Here is a 15,765-nt window from a genome sequence, read left to right as displayed (position 1 = left end):
TACCCGTGCTTCCAAGGTCTACAGCGTCAGAGCAGCCACCAGGCAGTCTCTCCTGGAGCCAGGGCTCCATTCTCTTTCATGAAAAATTTTGAGTTTTGGGTCCGAATCAGAACTAAACCAGATTTTAAAATACCAAAAGCCTCTGTGAAATGGCATCATCTTTCTCTGCACAGCTCTGCAAATGACTTATTTATTTCACGCTGCAAGATTCTCTCTCTCTTTGGGCCCAGTCCTGAGGGTGTGCCTTCAATTCAGCACTTTGCTGGAGGAACTCAGACCCCTACAAAGAGGCAATGTTGCCTAGTGTATAGAGCACTGGACTAGGATTTGGGAGACCTGAGTGCTATTCCTGGCTGAACCACTGATCTTCTGCGTGATCTTGGGCAAGTCGCTGCACTGTGCCTCAGTTTCCCCATTTGTAAATTGGGGGGAATGATACTGACCTCCTTTGCAAAGCATTTTGAGATGTACTGCTGAAAACCACTAAGATGTACTGATGAAAACCATTATTACAGGATCAGCCCCAAACTTAAAAGTTCTTTCTTCTTTCTTTCTAATAATTATTATAATAGAAGCTCTTCTCCTCCACTCCCATACCCTTTCAGCAATATTCATTTTGTTTTACATTTTTTATGTTTAAAAAGGCAAAAGCCTTCATGTAGTCTACTAGATCTCAAAAGAAATTGCCCTTTTGGCTTTATCGTTAAGGTACATTTATAAGTACCCCTTGCCCTATTCTTGACATGACACTCCTTGGTCATTTTTTATTAGAAATAAAATATTAATCCATTTGATTCTGTGATTTCCGAGGGGCATGAAGGAAATCTCATTTATGTTTCCCAGTGGAGAAACAGTTTCACGAAAGGGGGTTTGTCTCTAATGCTTCTTGTGTGACCCACAGGAGAGGGAGTAATCCCACCACTTTCAGCAAAGCACTTAAGCATGTTTCATTTTAACTTTGGTGGTATTACGCTCACAGTGAAGTATATGTTTAAGATTTTTGTTGGATCTGAGCTAATCATTCAACCTTCACATGAGGAACATTTAATAAGCAAGACTCCTCTCAAAAAGGAGGATGCTCCAGTAGCCAGGGCACTAGGCTAGGCGCTGGGAAACCAGGGTTCAAGTCCTTACTCTGCCACCGACTTCCTGGGTGACCTTGGACAAGTCACTTACACCTGGATCCTTAAGGGTACTTAGATGTTGCAGTGCCTAGGTGGCCTGCCATCCCAGAAGATGTTCAGCCTTGATTTGAGTGTCCAGGCCATGGTGAGTTGTAGACACTTAAGAAGGGGATTTTCAGAAGCTAGTAAGCTGACCTAAGCTAGCCAGAACTGAAATGGCAGGGAGAGGAGAGTGGCTAAGGAGCTGTCCTGGTGCACGTGACTGACGGGTGCCTCCGTCTGTGAGGAATATCCTGGAGTTTGGCATGTAAGCCAGGTCAGCTGCTTAGGTAGCCCATGCTCTTGTAGCCAAAACTATCTTGCTCCTGCTCAATACCTCTCTTATACTCACCCTACATTTCCCTGTGCCCCGGCTGTCTTTTGAGAGAGTGCTCCCCTGCCCTTACACATATTGGTGGCCTGCCTTTGGCCCTCCGGGGCTGGCAGGGAACAGATGTTGGGCATGCTCTGAGCACACTTACAGGATCAGGACCCACTGGGGAGATGTGATTCTCAAAGGTAGTGAGGCAACACCTACTTGGTGGACTTAGCCCTCTAAAGAGGCACCTATGTACCTATAAGAATCTGGGCCTCAGCTCCCTATCTGTAAAATTTAGATAATATTACCTTCCTATCTCACAAGGGTGCTGTAAGAATACTTTAAAGGTTGTGACACTATAGTAATGGGTGCCAGACAAGTACCTAAGATAACTTCACATTGACAGAGATTTTAACCTGGTCTGTGTTGTTCCAAGCCCCAGGAGGGTTAACCATATTTTTATCTCAGACATATATGGCCCATGTAGTTACCCTCTATTACCAAAGGAGGCTGAATTCGAAATGAAGATGCTGAAAAAGGGAGAAAAAGTGGAGCAATTAAAAAAAAAGAAGTACAGAGGGACTATGAAAAAAAGACAGAAGAAAAAATCTAATGAAAGATGGAAAATAGATAGATGTGTACGTAAATAATAATTTAAAAATAATAGTAACATAATTTTAAAATTCAGACCTGGTATAAATGCAACATTTATAGAGAGAGGTTATATGTATATATGGCCTGAATTTTAAAACTGCATGCTCGTAATCTCACACCCAAAACTGCACACATTTGTATGCCCAATAAGTGGGAGCAGTAACCACAGCTAGAGAATTGTCTTGTGGATGGCTTCCCCTCTGATTTACAATAGGATGACATCCCTGGTGTAATAGCCATTGCATGGTAACTTGAGGAGAGTATTCCTGTATGTTTAGGCATCTTAATCACAAGTCTTTTTGTCCTTCAAGAAAAACTTTAACTCCATTACTTCTTGCTCTTCATTTCATCTCCCTCCTCCCAGCTAATCTGTTCCTCCTTCTCTCCTTCTGCACATGCTTCCTTTCCAACTGGTTCCGTTCTTCTCTGTTCCCCTATCAGTGCATCTCTGATGTATGGTCTTCCTTCTCTCCTGTACATACTACCCGTGTCCATTTTCCTCCAGACTGTCTGCCAAGTGACCTGGTCTTTCTCTCTCTCTGCTCCCTGAATGTACTGCCCAACACCCTGCTCCCTTCAACATCCCTTTCCCACTAGGATTTCCAGTCCTACTGGCAACGCCTAGCTCCTGCTGATAACCCCAGTCCCTCACGGTGATTCCTATTTCTTTTCCTCCTACGTGGCAGTGGCCCTCTAGTGTTGTGCCATCCTTCTTTACTGTTACAGATATTCATTGCAAAGAAGAGCCTGAATACCGGTAAAGTAGTTGTAAACAGGAAAAAAAGACCAGCAGAGCAGAGATGGGACTGATCTGAGAGGATGTGTTGCAACTGGGACTACAGTCATATATACGATGCATAGCTCAACAAAGACATGAAGATATCCATATTAGTACACGGCATACACATTTTAACCTCTGGAAAAAAACACCACTATCAATCAATTCTGACCTATTTCCCAATTGCAATGACCTCTCTTATAACTACTAGAAAAAAATATGGTGAAGAAATCTCCTCTAAAAGAGAGTGACGCAGGTATGCAGTCTTCACATATTTGTATAGTAAGGTCCCAGTTCAGCACGATACTTAAGTACATGCTTAACTTTAAGCACAAGCATAGTCCAGTCCCTGTTCAGCAAAGCAATTACCATTTGCTTAAGCTCCACTGAAGTGCTTTGCTATAGAGGAATGGGATTATTCCCATGTTTAAGATTAAGCACATGAATTGGGACCTGTAGACAAAAGTCTTGCAATTAGAGCTTTGGGCTATACCATTATTTTTCACAGTTTTATCCTGTTGCTACAGTTTGCTGACGATTTCTTTCCACAGCTGTGAATCATCTAAGAAGCAGCAGCAGATGAACTAAGTGATATTTCAGTAATGTTCTGCATTCATTAATTGCTGAGGGGGGAAATCCAGCATGAAGCAGTAGATGCAGACTGATTCATTCGAGGCAAATGCTCTTTGCCACAGCCTAAGCAGTAGCTGCTCAGGGGCTGAATGGATAATGAAACCTTTGGAACTTTATATTTTACTGATTTTTTTAATACAATTTCAATCTCAAAGTTTATGCAAGAAACACAGACGACTGGAACACTTTTATTTAGGGCTCTGATAGCAAAATATAAGTACCTTACTTGCACAGCAGAAAAGGAACTATTAACAAGATTTGCAGCTATGCTAGTGCACAAATGTGATTAGGTTTGGCAGAATGTAATTTTTAGTTTTTTATAATTGCAACAGATAATATCAATGTTTATTTTAAAGTATTCTTTTAAATATTTATCAATTTAAATGTTCACAATTGCAGGAAGTTATGGGAGAGGTCAGACAACGGGGGGTGGTTAAACATTAATTATTTAATGGCAGGAGACACTAAGATTTGAAAAGTTAAAGCTTTACTACTGTTAAAACACAAACTGTCAGCCTCACATATACTAAGTAAATATCCTTAAATCAAACCACAATAATTTCTTAAATAGCATTTTTCTTATTTTGTCTATCTGTGAATTTTGATTATTATCGATGAAAATACTTTAAAGCAATTTGTGTGTGTGTATGCCAAAATGGACATTTACCAATAAAAATCAAATGCTTCCAAGCCTAAATATAATGTGCCAAATCATTTACAAGCTGTTAAAAACTTATTATTGAATGGGTAAGCCTGTCTTATGTCTCAGGAATTTTTCAAAATATCCTCCAAAATATGCAGTCATGTTCAATCTCACAGCTTGGACTCAGATCTGAAGGTCCCCCAGATTCGAGGAAAAAGGGGCTGATTTGGAAATTTTGGTTCAGGCAAACCTACCATGACTGGCAGAAAAAGCCTTTTGTTTTTATTACACTAGCATTGTGGGTAATACTGGGGGAAACTCAAAGACTTTACAACTTTGGTTCAGACATGCTTAGATAAGCAAGGTTGTTGTGATTACTGCCCGTTGGAAATATCTCTGTTATTTTTTTCAGAAAATAAAAACAAACAAAAAATTACAACTCCCTCAGCCCAAAACACACACCCACAAAGTTTCCAAGAGATGAAACACAAAACATATGTTATATATCTATGGGAGGGGAAAGATGAGGTTCATATGGGGTCACCCCTCCCTCCCACATCTTCCAGACCCAACGCTGTACAGGATGACTTCTCCCCACCTATTAGTGCATAAAGAGCCATGTGGCACCTCACTCCAGAGCCATGTGGTCTGAGATGAAAACAAAATTCCAGGGAGGAGGCAGCCGGGAGGGTCAGAGAAACTCTCAAATTGGGAGAACAGACATGGCAGCAGTTTGCAGCAGGGACTGTGAGACACTGATGTCATCAGCCTACTTTCCATACTGTTCATTCTGGATACCCTCTTCTGTGCTGATTGGCTGGTTGCGCCAACCCTCTACTGTTCCTTGATCCCATTCTGTTCACTGCAGTCTCACCTCCACCTGTTCTCCATGCTCCCCTTCACTCCCTCTGCTTTACCGCCCTATTCCCCTTATCTCCCTCCCTTCTATGACCCCTCCCTTCCCTTGTCTTTCTGATTAGATAATCCCCACCCACCCAAACCCCACCCAACAAAAAAAACCCCACTAAACCATTAAGTAAGAAAGAAAGGAATTTTACAAGCCACCACTCATAGAATTATAGAAATGTAGGGCTGGAAGGAACCTCAAGAGGTCATCTGGTCCATCCCCCTACACTGAGGTTGAATTAAGAATACCTAGACCATCTCTGGCAACTGTTTGTCTGTTTTATCCCTTTCTCCCACCCTTTGCCTGTCTTATACATTTTGGTTGTAATCTCTTCAAGGCAGGGGCTGTCTATTTGTCTATAACTGTACAGTGCACAATGGGGACCTGATCTAAGTTGGGGTCCCTAGGTGTTAGTATAATACAAATAAATAAAATAATAATAATAGACTATGTTATTTATTTTGTAAGACTATTTATAATTCTGTATCTTAAAAACAGTAAAACATTAACTGAGTCCTGCAGTTCCTTTGTATCTGTCCTTAGATACTGATATGCTCCTACCAATGTATTTACTGTTTTAGAACTTAATCTATTCATAAATTCAGAGGAAACTAATATGATTATGTCACAAACATGCTCAACCAACACAGAGCTGGCTGGATAGGTTAACAAGTCTTTTAAATATTGACAGAATTCTGAATTCACCTGTTCTGTCTTCTGTGAATTTACTTCCATAATTTCCCACTGTTGTTATGCAACAGTCTCTAACTCAGTCATAGATTTGGGGTAGAAATCGGAGTCTCCAATTATAACTATTAGGTGAAGGAAGGGAATTCCTTTAGCTATATTTCAGCCTCTTATTCCTGTTCCAAGGTTAACTAGACTTTTGTATTTTGTATTAGCCAGTTTGTAAATGATAAAAAGATGCCATAGCTTCTCTGAATTGGTTTTCGATTGTATTCTAGTATAGTTTCATTTCTCTGTTGTCAATTAGATCCAGCCAGATCTCCACTGATACTCCAACAGTATTGTCGTCAGCCTATAATATGTTAATCCCTTTGAAAACGTATTCAATTGCTGTAGTAAATGTAGTGCTTCTGTGTAGAGTACCTCATAAGCATGTTTTATTTCAAAGTTCCTCTCATACTTAGAGCAAATTTCAGCATATGTGTGGTAGTTTGATGAAAATGCAAACATGCAATATACCTGAGAGATCTTCTGAGTATCACTGGGAAACTTAGGAATCAATCCTTCTTTTACAAACAGACAACCAACCAACCATTAGTTTGATGGCAATTGTGGAGAATTTTTTGTACTTTCACACTGGGATTTAGGACAGTATTAGATGCCAGAAGTTTAGGAAGATTTCACTAAAGGAGTTCTTCCCTCTATTTCATTTTCTTTTCATTGTTTGAGCAAATGACAAAGACTTCCTTATCATTCTTTAACCTCCATTCTTAAGAGACATCGTCAGCAATATGGATATATTCTTCAGCTTTCTTTTCAGACATAGACTCAATAGCATGAAGTAGGCATATGGATATATGGATGTTTCTTGGGTCATTTCTCAGGTTTGACCAACAATCTTGTATTAATGTTAGTATTGGTTCTTTTTAGTTCTTCCCTCAATTTTTCCTCTTTCCTCATTTGCAACATCTAGTAGTGGATCATGTGACTTTAAATCTCTCTGGAGAAGTGAAAACAAAGTCCTTCGGTTATTTATTTAAATTGCTCATTTTGAATAAGATGTTAACTTAAAAGAAGGTTGCAACTTTTGTGTAAAGTTCAGAGCTCTGACTTTCAGAGGTTTTTATGGCATAATCATTATTTGAGGTCTGCAGTAGTTTGGTGTTGAAAACAACTAGTGATCATCTCTGAATTAAGCTGATTTTGAATTGCTACTGGAAGGCCTGGAACTGGGACTTAAATGGTCATTATGGAGCTACATTTTAGGGATGGCAATGGCATCAGGAAAGGCTCACTTGTAGGATCATCAAACTCATTGCTGCTTTGCCCTTCTGCAATGTTTCATTCAGTGGCACATTTGCTCTATAAGAATTTGAAGGCACCAATTTTCTATACCTTTTATGATGACCACAAATATTTTCTATCTTGCTCCTTAAGAACTTTTGACCGTTTACATTTTAGTTTAGCAGAATTATCTGTTTTCATTAGTTAAGTCCATTCAATCGCTTTGTTCCTCTCACTATGTCAGTTTCAGACATGTCTATATAAGACTATTATATAAAGACATACAATAATATTTGGTAACTACTGAACACTAATCGCCTTTTTGCAGTATTGATTAGCAGCTTTCACATTTACTACAGTTAGAATGAAAACAACCAGCTAGTGAATTAAACATCATGAAGACTGATAAATAAGATGAAACTAGCCAGCTTTATATACAACGACATCATCAGATGCCCTGCCCAACTTCCAGAAGTTTCTAGTAAACTAGTTCATCACCCCAGCTGATCTCCCTTTTTCAACCTACAGTGATAGTTTATTCCACCCACTAGCTATACCTCTCTCTCTCTCTCTCTCTCTCCAATCATGAATGCCTCACTTATTCCACTTCCCTTCTAGGCTTTACTCCTTGGGGGATTCTGTGGGACAGAAGACACCCCCTCACTCCCGCAGATTTCCTGTGTTTCCCTGCAGAAAATGACAGGGAAGCAAAGGGAAGCCACGCGGGGGAGGAGAAGGGGGGGCAACCGTGGGCACAGTTTTGGGGGGGATTGCCCCCCTCCAGAGGCGAGGCATGAGGAGGAACACAGGGTTACATGGCACTGCCCCCCCTCATTCTGCAAGCGCACGGCTGCCCAGCTGAAGAGGCTATGTCTCCGCTTCCCTGACTCAGCAGCTGAATGCCGCCTCCTGGGTCCAGGTGCCAGTCGTGCTCCCCGTCTGTGTGCTGGGAGCCTTTCTGTTTTCTATTCCATGCAACAATGAGTGCCCGCAGTGGGGCTGAGTTAGGGGGGTGGGGGAAATGACGGAAGGGGGGCGCGGGGAAGGGGCAGTGGGGAAGGAAGGGGGGAACAGGGCAAGGGGAGGAAAATGTGGGAGTGAGGGGAGGGGAGTGGAGAAGAAAAGGGAGTAGGGGAATTGCGGGGGGGAAGCGGGAGCCCAGCATGTGGCATCACCTCGGCAGCAGCTGGGGCAGCTCCGTCAAGCAGGCCCATCTAACCCTCAACCTGACAAGCCCCACCTCCCCCCACCTGGACCCCTCTTATGAGCCCCCCACACCCAGACCCTCACCCCACTGATCCCCAACCAGCTGCACCTGGACCCCCACTCTATCAAGCCCCACTCCCCCAGCACCTGGACCCCACACACTGAGTCCCCCACACCCAGCCCCCCCTCCTGAGCCCCAACCCCCAACACCTTCACCTGGATCCCCTGCAGAGTCCCACTGCCCCTGCACCTAGAACACCCCAAAGAGCCTCTGTGCATCCAGATCTCCCACTGAGCCGCCCGCACCCACATTGCCCCACACAGAAACCGCTCACCCCACACTTGGATCCCCCCACACTAAGCCCCTCCACACTTGTATCCTACTGGGCTGAGCCTGCCCACCCACACCTGGTGCACCTGGCACAGAGGGGCGGGGTCCTGGGGTGGTTCTGGGACAGGCCCAGCCCTTGCACTGTGTCAGAGTCAGGTGCAGGCTCACTGCCGAGTCTCTGTACCATGGGAGCTGAGGGCTTCAGGATGATCTTCCAGCTCAATGCAGCCAGTGGCCTGTGCTCCCCACTACCATGCTGGAGCCACATTTATTTATTGACAAATAAAATTTGCAGAATTTTAAAATATCGTGCACATAATTTTAAATTTTTTGCACAGAATTTTAAAATTTTTGGCACAGAATTCCCTCAGGAGTAAGGCTTATACACAATTCTGTAACACTCTTATTGTTTCCTCACAAGAAGGGGGGAGGGATAGCTCAGTGGTTTGAGCATTGGGCTACCTAAACCCAAGGTTGTGAGTTCAATCCTTGAGGGAGCCACTTAGGGATCTAGAGGAAAATCAGTATTGGTCCTGCTAGTGAAGGCAGGGGGCAGGACTCCATGACCTTTAAAGGTCCCTTCCTAGTCTAGGAGATAGGCTTATAAATTAATGGAGATATCCTCATAGGCCTGAGAAGAACTTTGGTGTTTTTAACATTTGTCCTCTAAATTTTTAGAATGAAGTTTTCATTCACAGGATGAAGAACGAAATTTTCATGCACAGCCTAATGCTTATAGTCTTAAAAACCTTTCAAATGAATATTATGTGTATGGCTAATAGTTCAGCTTCACATAGAAGTTAAAAAATGATTTTTTTTTTTCAGTTTTTGCCCATTTTTTATGAATTACAATTGTAACATCACAGCAATCGCTCCTTGAGCTGGCTTTTCTGCACTGACTGTTTTCTTCACAATACATTTTAATTGGACACAAACTTAGTTGTACAGTAGTAGAAGGAGCTGCAGAACTTCTTTTCACGGAATTGTTTCTTGTGCTGTTTCTAGGGCAGCTAGCTACACTATGAAACAGAGAAATGATATTTGTACAGTTCTGACTACTAGCACAGTAAATGCCATGCCATACTTTGGTATACTGGATAAAAAGAAAATATCGCTCTTGTTCCTTTTGCTTCTTGAAGTCATATATACACTATCTCTTAGTTCTTGTTAAGAGCACATTTTGGTCTCTACACATAGGCCCACAACAGTTACTGTATACTCTGGGCAAATCAGGAGGGACTGGCTGGGGTCTAGAGCTAGCAAACTTGATGGTAAACACTGGAAATAGCTCTAAATAAGCCTTTCAGTCAAGATGGGAAACTTCTGTTCAAAGGATATGCTCTTCAGTTCTGGGTTTGCTTACATGACAAGTTGACCAACTCTGTACCACAGAACCAGTGGGTTCTTCATGTTTTATTTTCCTGTCATTTAAAAAAAATGGCTAATGGTTGCAAGCTCCAGTATGCAACCAATTTGTTCCGATGGTTCCTCCTTTTGGACCAGAAAAACAGGTAGATTTTCCTGTAAGGCTTCCTTTCCTCCTGTCCCTCTACCTCTGCCTCTCCCTCCCCCTCTCCCTCTCCCTCCATACTCTCTCTCCTCAACTTTTATTGCTCCCAAAAGAGCCAGGATTATTCTTCCTATACTTCTCATTCACTTCTCAGTGTAATCCGATTTATTTTCAGATACATCCTGGTTATCAATCAGAGCTAGCACAATAGCATGAGAGCTGAAGTTTCTGTTGAACTGTTTCTAAATAACTTAGATTCATTTCTCTGTCATTCTGTATTTAGAGGATGACACAACTTACACAGGGTAGATTTCTACCCAGACTTCAATAGATCTGAGCTTTTCTGTTTTAGGAACAATGGAAAAATTTATCCAGTCAGGTTTTAGTGGTATTGATGGAAATAGGTTATATTTTTATTTTTCCTACCACTGGTACCAAGTTAGCTACATGTGACTGCATTGATTCTAGTAGATGTAAGTAGTTCTGTTGTCTTGTTTGATTTTTCTAAATCCTCTTTTTATTACGATGGCTGTGAGAGACAGACTGATGTGTGCGATTTGATTAGATTGCTATTCTGTGTCCATAATGTGTGTTTGCATGTATGAGAGAGTGACAACATTGTAATGTCAGCTTTGTAAAATTGATAAGCACTATAGAATGGAGATGAAAGCAAGGAGAAATTATATGAGCCTAATACTCATGAAACTATACTATTCCATCAGAAATAAAAATAATAGTCATCTGCTTCAAATACTCACTCTGTTATTTTTAGTCACAGAGCAGAGAATTTCTTTTCATTCCTTTATTTATCCCTTATGTTCTCTCTATTTATTGCAGGTACTCATTCCTTTCATCTTTTTATAGATGTATTTATTTACATATGTTTACAAAGGAAACTTTTTTCTGAAGACACATTGTTTGCTCAGTCTTTGTCTGTACTGTTGTGCCCATACATTATCAGGATCTACATCTTACTAGCTTTATTTAACCCGTCACCTTTGTTTAAAATCCAGTAATACCTGTGTGACTCAGCTTTATTTGTATATATTTCTGTGTTTCCTAAGGTTTGGGGGGGCATGGAGTAGCCTTGTACAGCTTGCAAGGGTTGTTTTTGGAGGGCCCTCTGGTAAGCCTCCTATGACTTAAGAGGGTGGAGGTAGAAGGTAGAAGCAGAATCTCTAAGGCTTCTAGGACTTGCAGGATGGCCCACTAGCCACCCAAACCCCATGTTGAGGGGAACTAGGGGCCCTGATGAGCCCCTGCCCTCAAGCACTGCAGGGGTTGGGGAATGGTCAGGCCTCACCAGCAAGTTGATTCACTTGCTGCCTCTAGGTTTTATTCATAAGGTTGCCTCTGGTTGTGATATGTGAGCACACCTTTTTTAGACCTTTCCTAAATCCTAGATCTTCTGCCTCCAGTATAAGCAAAATGGTGCTCAGCTGCTTTCCCAAATGTACAAAGAAACACAACCACACCAACACCTTTGTCAAACAACTCCACTTGCCCCCACTGTACAAGGAGAAACCTCCGTGCAGCTGCTGCAGTCTGTAGCTCAAATCTAGTCTCTCTCACAATAATGTTAGCATCTTCTCTGTCCCTGCTCTCACTTTCTGCACCAGCAGCATGAGGATCCCCCTGTAGCTCTTTCACCTTGTCAGCTCACATTTCCTATCTCAACCCCCAGCACAGCTTTTCCCCTCACTCATGCAACTTAGTGTGTCTCTTCCTCTGTTATTGGTTTTGTTTCCAAACATATTCATTTATTCATCATGCACTATTTTTACAGTACACAGTTGTCTGTAGCAGATACCACATACTGATTTAATCCTGTTGAGGATCCAGTCTGTTCATAAATAAAGTTGCATTGCACTGTATTATTTTGTACAACAAAGGTGGTTGCATTCACCAAGAAAGATGGCAATTGTGTGACCCTGTATCAGTCGTGTAACCAGGAAAGATATATTTTATAATATATTAATTTTAGGGCTGTTGATTAATTGCACTTAACTCACGTGATTAATTCAAAAAAATTAACTGCAATTAAAAAAATTAATCGCGATTAATCGCACTGTTAAACAATAAAATTCCAATTGAAATTTATTAAATATTTTTGGATGTTTTTCTACATTTTCAAATATATTAATTTCAATTATAACACAGAATACAAAGTGTACAGTGCTCACTTTATATTTATTTTTATTATGAATATTTGTGCTGTAAAAAACAAAATAAATAGTATTTTTCAATTAGCCTAATACAAGTACTGTAGTGAAATCTCTTTATCATGAAAGTTGAACTTACAAATGTAGAATTATGTACAAAAAATAACTGCATTCAAAAATAAAACAATGTATAACTTTAGAGCATACAAGTCCATTCAGTACTATTCCTTATTCAGCCAATCGCTCAGACAAACAATTTTATTTACATTTGCAGGAGATAATGCTGCCCACTTCTTGTTCACAATGTCACCTGAAAGTGAGAGCAGGTGTTCACATGGCACTGTTGTAGCCAGCATTGTGAAATATTTACATGCCAGACGGACTAAAGATTCATATGTCCCTTCATGCTTCAGCCACCATCCCAGAGGACATGCATCCATGCTGATGACAGGTTCTACTTGATAACAATCCAAAGCAATGCAGGCTGACACATGTTCATTGTCATCATCTGAGTCAAATGCCACCAGTAGAAGGCTGATTTTCTTTTTTGGTGGTTTGGATTCTGTAGTTTCTGTACTGGAGTGTTGCTCTTTTAAGACTTCTGAAAGCATGCTCCACACCTCGTCCCTCTCAGATTTTGGAAGGTACTTCAGATTCTTAAACCTTGGGTCGAGTGCTGGAGCTATCTTTAGAAATCTCACATTGGTACCTTCTTTGCGTTTTGTCAAATCTGCTGTGAAAGTGTTCTTAAAACGAACATGTGCTGGGTCATCATCCAAGACTGCTATAACATGAAATATATGGCAGAGTGTGGGTAAAATAGAGCCGGATACATACAATTCTGCCTCAAGCAGTTCAGTCACAAATTTAATTAAGGTGTTTTTTTTTTACGAGCGTCATCAGCATGGAAGCATGTCCTTTGGAATGGTGGCTGAAGCTTGAAGGGACATACGAATGTTTAGCGTATCTGGCACATAGATACCTTGCAATGACGGCTACAAAGGTCCCATGAAAATGCCCGTTCTCACATTCTGGTGACATTGTAAATAAGAAGTGGGGCAGCATTATCTCCTGTAAATGTAAACAAACTTGTTTGTTTTAACAATTGGCTGAACAAGAAGTAGGACTGAGTGGACTTGTAGGCTCTAAAGTTTTGCATTGTTTTGTTTTTAAGTGCAGTTATGTAACAAAAAAATCTACATTTGCACTTTCACGATAATGAGATTGCACAACAGTATGAGGTGAATTGAAAAATACTGTTTCTTTTGTTCAGTATTTTTACAGTGCAAATATTTATAATAAAAATAATAATATAAAGTGAGCTGTGTACAAAACATCCAAAATATTTAAATAAATGGTATTCTATTATTAACAGTGTGATTAATCACAATTAATTTTTAATTGCTTGACAGCCCTAATTAATTTACATATTACAGTTTATTCCGCTCACCTTAAAGATGCCCAGGGTATTTTTATGTGGAAGACTGAACAAGGCATTTTATCTGCCAGCTTCAATGTATCTTCCTTACACATGAAGATCTACTATGGACATAGTATAAAAGCAGTAGTCAGAGGCATTGAAAGTCACGTATAGGAAACTAGGGAAATAGATATAGATAGAATGGAAGTACACAATTAACACTTAGGGCCAGATCCTTAGCTAATGAAAATTGGTATAGCTCCATTGAAATCTAGAAGTGGGCTGATTTTACTGTGGATGCTTTCTCCAAACTGTATTGTGTTATGTGGGAGAGAATGGAATGAAAGAGTGTGTATTTGCTCATGTGCCTATAGACAGAATGCATGAAAAAATAAATAATCAGCACTCAAATAGTCCAGCTGTGCTAGGGGCTCTCTGATTCTGTCTGGGGAATTGCTCTTGGGCAGTTAGCAGGATTGGGAGAGACTTTTTATAGGAGCAGGAAAACGAAAACTGAAATATGGGATTGAGAGTCAGAGGAAGGAGAAATTACTATTCCGTAGTGAGTTCTTCTGACAGGGCTGAGCTAGTTATGTTTATTTTTGAATCAGTTGCAGGTTGCTTCATGGCATGATGCTATTTCTGGTCATATCTTTTTTGCTTCTAGGATTAGGCATAACTTTTTCTCATTGCTTTTAATGGAAAAGCTTTTATGGTTTCTGATCATCAGAGGAAAAATCTTCCTTCCACTTCCTTATATTTTGGACTCTGGAATAGAAAATATTTTCCCTTCTCCCTTAATAGATTGGTAGCACAGACATTTTTCTCAGAGTTTGTGCTGTTTTATATCAAACTCTTGCTACCTCTAGTTTACGGTAACTAATTGTGTATTTGGTAAGAATCTGACTTAATTCACACACAGGCGCACACACACATACTAACCCAAGTAATCAATACAGTATCATTCAGAGTCAATAAGCAATGCTATTACTGCAGCATCATTTAAACATCTGATGGCATGTCATTATTATTAATTATTGCTATTATTATTAATTATTATTATTATTATTTCCTTCTTCCCACCAAGAAAAAAAGAACCCAAGACGAATACTCCGAAGGGGTGTGAAAAGAGCTCATTGGCACAAGCATTACAAGAACTTTTCTAGCTGTCACAAAGGGCTGTGTGATCTGCTTACTGTCTAAAATTATTGGTGAAAGCACTTCTGCTGCTACCACTACCACAAGCTTTCAACTTCTGTCTCTTCTTGTTTCTAATTATGAACATTTCTTCCTGGACTGCACATATCTTTGGCTGAACCTCAGGTTCAACACTGGCATAGCCAATAGAAATTGACATTTCCCACATCCCAAGGTTATCCTAACATTGATTAAAACAACACACTGCATTGCACTATTAACCTCTTTCCTTATTATTTTCATAGATTTTTATGCTGTTTTCAAACTAAGGTATTAACTAATACAACTCCAAATAGAACTGAGTGTCAGACCTATTCACATCCTTACCATGGTCATACTTACATGTTGATGCCATTTACAGGAATGATACGTTCAGAATGCAATAATTTTATCAGAGAAATCATAATAGGTACCACTATCATGAAACATTATGCTCCCCAGAGACCGAATGAAAACTGTGAACATATCAGAAAACAAAAACAAACAATCCCCCCTGCCCCCTCCCCCAAAGAACTTAAAACCAAACCCCAACCTGACTGAAACAAATCTATTAAATCACCAAGGGCCAAATTCTGAGCCCTAACTTGAACAAAACTCTCATTTAAGTCAAGTAAGAATTGTCCCCCCCACCCAGCACACCATGCTATACGCAGTATGCAACATCCAAACACATAATCCAATAGTGCATCTTTAATGACTTTGTCCAGTGCCATCTTAGATGTAGAGATAGGCCCAACACACAGACTTTGGATCTAAACCTGGATCTGAACTTCCCCAAGTATCAGCATGCTTGAATCTGGGGGGTTGTTTTAATCTGTTGTAGATATATTGGCCTGTTGTGAAGCAAGGTGTTAGCCAATATCATATATTT

This window comes from Emys orbicularis, chromosome 6 (assembly GCF_028017835.1).
Source record: "Emys orbicularis isolate rEmyOrb1 chromosome 6, rEmyOrb1.hap1, whole genome shotgun sequence".
NCBI classification, from domain to species: domain Eukaryota; kingdom Metazoa; phylum Chordata; order Testudines; family Emydidae; genus Emys; species Emys orbicularis.
Note: the sequence above shows the minus strand (reverse complement) of the source record.